A 6,000-nucleotide genomic window follows, 5' to 3' on the forward strand; every position below is an offset into this window, starting at 1 on the left:
AAAATATCTTAATTTGTGTTCTGAAGATGAATGAAGGTCTTACGGGTTTGGAACGACATGAGAGTGAGTGGAGAATTTCCATTTTTGGGTAAACTAACTGTTTAAGAGAACTCCCCTCTAGTCTGATTATTATGCTGATTTTAATGATTGTTAGTGCTGTTGTGGTGAAAGTGGATCTCTTGTGTTTTCTGCCTGATACTAAGTAACCTAATTGTCTTTTAAACTTTTCAACCTGTCCACGGCGTATTTAAAGCCAAGATGACTTAATGGCCCAAATGAGAGTGTCTCGTACAAATACAATAAGGGTGAATATTTACCACGAGCTTGTGTTAGTTAGTCACACACAACACATGTAAACATGCAACTGTCCTCTCTTTTCAAACCTGACCCAAAAACACCACCAGAACCTCTCATAATTCAATGTCAACAAATCCAATTGACAAGAGCCAAATTAAATTTTCTCACCAAATGCGGCTGAAATTTTTAGACATTCTAAATATACAGAGAACATGCTTAAATAAACAAAGCATTTGTTTGTCGGGAAGTCACAAACAAATAGAATTATGTAGTGTTCACAAATTTAAATAAAAGCTTGTGTGTGCTACTGCACAGTTTAAAAATACCACCGGGATTATTGGAAGAGACAATAATTGGATTGTAACAGTCAAGCAGATGCTTTCTCACACCACATCCAATTCATAAAGCCTCATCCTGTCATTGGTGATTTGAAAAACTTCTGATGGTGTAATCAGTCCACATAAAGGCCCATTCATTTTATGTGTTTATTTGTAGATTCTGTTGGGGAGGATGAGAATGTACTAAAAAGTCAAATTGTTTAATAGAATGTGATACCTGACATATGCTGTCAATAAACAGGAAAAAGAAGGAGAGAAACAGAAGGAAGTGTGATTGGCTGGACGGGTCATTATCCTCAAACCAGCTTTGACCTGCTGACCGCGTGGTTCCTTGGTAGATAAAACTTTGTGTGGTTAAGAAAAAAGTTTATGTGTAAAAGAACGCGCAATCTAATAATTTTAAATAAATATCTGTCTTATGTTTGTACATAAAAGTCTAACAAGGGGGAACGAGAAATGTACTAATGATATTTAAATAGTAATTTGATATGATGTAGTCAAATACTCATAAAACAAAGGCGCCCACACTTGACGTAAGCACCAGTTGAGATTGTTCTGATAGTCATATCCTTCATTCATCACATCGCATTCAAATTTAGTCAAAACTTTTCTCACTTCAATCTAATAACAACAAAACCTCTGAGAATTTAAACCGAATAAAAGGTGAAGATTCTGTCCATGAATTATAGCTGCTGATTTAACCAGCCCTTTTCTCTGTGGATTCATTTCAAAGCGTGATGATAGGCAAGCAGGACAAAGAGGAAAAACATCAGTCATGGGCTGTTTTATCATTTCAATTTGAATAATGATAATATACACAGGCTGTGTGCAGACATATCTTACACCTAACAAATGGAGAGAGAGAGAGAGAAGCAGAGGGAAAAGTGAGTAGAGAGGCTGGTGGTTTGGGGGGGAGCGTAGAGGAAGTAGAAACGGGGGGTGGTCTGAGGTTGCGAGCAGCAATTCCTCTTTGTTATCAAGTGAAATGACTCTACAAATATGACAATAAATCACGTCGGAAATCAATCTGGGCGGAAGCGACTGGGAGGCGCTGATAATGCATCAATCAATATTTAATGTTTAGAGTTTAATTAATCCAGCACTGGAGAGCATTCTTTAAGTGACAGAGAGAGTGTGAGCGAGGGAGAGAGAGAGAGAGAGAAAGAGAGATGGGTGCAAAGTGTTTCAGCACAGAGATGCTCCTCTATCAAAGCACCTCTCTGCGTGGAGAAGGCCCATCACTCCTTTTCTCTCTCATTCTTTTGTGGCTCTTTTTCGCTTCATCTGTTTATACTTTTCAGATTCATTCATCCACAGATGCATGCAAGAGGTTACCTGTGGGTGAGAAGTTGTAGTGAAAAACTGTGTGTGTGATGCTCTTGTGAATCGTGATTGTGAAGACTGAAGTCTCTCTTTCTCTCTCTCCGTTCAGTCGCCCCAGAGGGCAGCCGCACAATTACCGCGACCGCATACACAGGCTGACATTTTGATCCCTACAGTAGTGTTGGGTCAGTGATCATGCTGTTTAACATCGTCACGCAGAATCAGTGCTCAGTGATAACAAGACACACCAAGAAGCACATGCTGATGAGATATGATCCCCCTCTGCCTCTCTCTCATCCTTATGGAGATTTGTGTAAGAGGCTCTTGAGACAGGCTAAGTAGCTTACCTGAGGGAGTTTTGATTTTCTTCCATGCGGTCTGTCACACAGCTTTCTTCCTCTTAAAAAAAAGTTATAAGATAGATAGATCAAAATCTTTGTAAAATCTGAGTGGCTGTTCCATATAAAAATAAAATAATATATACATATTTCTATATATATATATGGGTCAATGACGTGATGCCTACATTTTCTGTCTGATTGTATTTTTCCGGTTAAAATTGGTTTAAATGCATTGAAAAGATGCCATATATATGAAGCACCTCTCCTATGTATGGACACACTTAAAAAAAAAAAAAAAAAAAAAAAAAAGATTAGTTATTTGTAATTTTTCTGTTATTCAAAGTGTCAAAATATCATGTGGTGCAACCGTCTGGCCATAACTGTCTTTGAAATTACCCTTAATTTATTCAGATATATTTTCTGCACTATTTGGATTTTAAAAGTGTTTTTGTAATGCTGTATAAAATTGCAAAGCATTTGTATTTATATTTCCATCATAATATACAAACAAACTTTGTCCAGTGATTTTCATTTTCTGAAATATTGTGTGGTGTGACCATTAAGAAACTACAAAGATATTCAAAGATAGGATTTTGCATCATATACCAGTTTGCCAATGACCCATGGAAACGTGTGGGTAAAAAAATAACCTTTTTAACGGTTGGTATGTAGTTACCACATTTGGATGTCATGTTGTATGACCTAAAAAAAAAACAACAAAAACAAAAAAAAAAACAATGAATATTAAGTTATTTCTACAAGTATTTATTTTTATTATAAATTTCATAGTGACCCTTTGTGGGAAGCTAGCTTTTATTGTTTAGGTGGCCAATTCTGTGCTTGTAAATTTCGACTGAATTTGAAATATCATGTGGAAAAATATCATAATTGGAAATATCATAATTATAGATAAATGTCCCAGATTGGCAGTTTTTGTGCTTTTATATTTAGTTGATGCTTTATATAAATGGAAAACTTTATTGTAGTATCATTTGGAATAGGTTTTTATGCAATTTGGGTCATTTCAGTTTATGTACAATATGAGAAAAAAAAAGCAAAAAAAAAAAAAAAAAAAAAAAATTAGTTTGGTAATTATACATTTATTAGTAATTTCTTATTTATTAATAACTATTTTAATCTATTTTACCATATTCCAGTGCCAAGCTAAGTAAAATAAATGCTTGCCATAGGCAACATGTTAATTCTGACCCTGTAGTTAAGCACAAACTCCAGATTTTATTTTCTGCTGCAAGATGTTCATGCTGTCATCACTGAACCTGAACCTGAACCAGCAACCTCCCGCTACTCTAAATTGACCATTTGCAAAGACCCGCCCCCCTTAGTTACTGTCACTTTTATGCCACACATCATGTTCTGAGGCAGTGAAAAATACATCACAGTGCAAAGGTGATGTAGGTATGGTTTGTCTTTAAATGCAAGATATTTAAAGTGTACCTGAAGTATACTTGCAATAGCTCCACTTTAGCATAATCAAATACATTTCAGTATATTTTTAGACAGACATTGGGACTTACACACAAAAATAAAGTGCATTAAACACAAAATTAGTTGTTCTGATTTAGCAGACTTTCAGTATACAAGTTTAGTATACTAAAAGTACAACTGCATGATATTTTTACTAAGCACATAAATATGCAAATGTATTTGTAGTATACTTGGCACAAATACATTTGAGTTTTTTTTTTTTTTTTGACTAGGGTCCTTTTTTATTTATTTTTAAAACCATTTTAAATCATTCATTCCAATTTATATAAATACATTCATTAAATTCTATTTTAGCTTAAGTTTGAAGTCACTTGTGTAAGGCTTAAATTATTATTTGCAGCTAAAGTTTTTGATGTCTAAAGATTAACACAGGACATTAGTGGCAAATAATAATGTAAGCCTTACACAAGTCAAGAGGATGTGTCATAACTGTACTTATGAAATATCTCATCTTTTGCCATCATGCAACTGTGGAAAGGTACAAAATATGGCAACATATTTCACGGTCAATTATGACAGCTTTTAACGACCATTTCCCTTTGGTAAAGTATGCATGCATGTGAATGTGGTGCAAATATGTGTATTATCTTCCTGTTGTTTTGTAATGGGTGTGAAATTTATGTCTTGCTTCATCAAGTGGAAAGGATGATTTTACTCCATACAGTCCTAGCGTGCGTCTTCTGTGAAAATACTAATATCCAATCAAATTAATCATAAAAAATGTACACAGTGGATTTTAAAACTTTGTTAGTACAGTCCTAAGCATTGTCAAAAAAACACCTGTAATGAGTTTAAGACAAGAATAGTATCACTCTCAAACACCGGTAGACAGCGGCACGCACTATTTATGCCTGTCAAAGCAGAAAAGCTTTATAACACAACAGCTGCTTGCAACACTAGACTAGTTACACACTCATCACGGATAGAGTCAATCTGTTTGGGTCCATAATGAAACATAAATATACACACAAATGCAAATACACACGCCACATAAACACACATGAGAATCTAAGCTATAGCCATGCTTACACAATGTCAGATACAATGTGCAACTTTATACAGCATAAATCACTGACACAGACTCTACAAACCTGTCTTAGTCTTGTGTCCCCTCGACACACAATAGCTTGCTGTATGAGGGGACAGGATGCGTTGCCAGTTGCACATATCTGATTTGCTACACTCATTAAAAACAGGAGCAAAAGCAAGCAGCTTACAGAGTAAACTATTCCGGGGACAGGGCAGATTTTTGATTTATGTTTAGTATTAGAGTTACAGATAAAATAAAATTGAGTGTGAAACAGCCAGACAGACAGACAGAGGTCAGTCAGACAGTAGTAAGACACTTTAGCTCTCACTGACAGTTGATAAGTCTCTGTTAACACATTTTAACATGTGTTGATGTAAAGCTACTTCTTATCATTAGATTCTGCCTCTCTGTGTGCTTTAACATTTAGCCAGCCAATAAAGATATTATAATAGCTTATTATAGTAGCATGTTTAAAATAATTTTTTTTTTTTTTTAAAAGTCTTCATTAAATGTACTTGATTTTAAAGGTAACAGCATCTGCTATAAATTTCCTCGAGTGCATCCAAAATACTTGGCATGGATGTTGTTTTATTCTCTGAAAATTTTGCATGTCAACCCAGTCACTGACTGACAGTATATGCTAAAATATTTTGCTTTTCCTGACTTACACTGATCATGATGTCCAGGCCTAAACTACCCTTCTCCAAATCAGACCTAGTTAGAAAGCTATTCATCTTTGCACCTCATTATTTGAATGAACTTCTGATAACAATTAGTACAGAATGAAGCTTTGAAACACATCTGCTTCAGATTCACCTTCTCATGAAATACACCTTGAAAAGCCCTAGGTCTAATGATTTGACTCATTTATGGGAATCTGTTAAATATGTATTTACACGTACAGTTGATTGCAACACAGCAGCTCCCTGGCTATGCATTTGTTCAGCAGTGACATGACAGGTTTCCCAATGATATTGCAAATTACAAATTACACTTGCAATAACATTTACTGTTGCTCGGTGAAAGTTCACGGAAGAAATTCAGTCATTTCAATAGGAATAGGAAGTGTGAGTTTGCTTAAAGAAGAAATTTCGCTCATGCTAAAGTCAGTCTCACTAATTCACCACACCGACTAACAGAAAGTTGGTTGTTTTGAAAGTAATTT

This window comes from Labeo rohita, chromosome 7 (assembly GCF_022985175.1).
Source record: "Labeo rohita strain BAU-BD-2019 chromosome 7, IGBB_LRoh.1.0, whole genome shotgun sequence".
Taxonomy (NCBI): domain Eukaryota; kingdom Metazoa; phylum Chordata; class Actinopteri; order Cypriniformes; family Cyprinidae; genus Labeo; species Labeo rohita.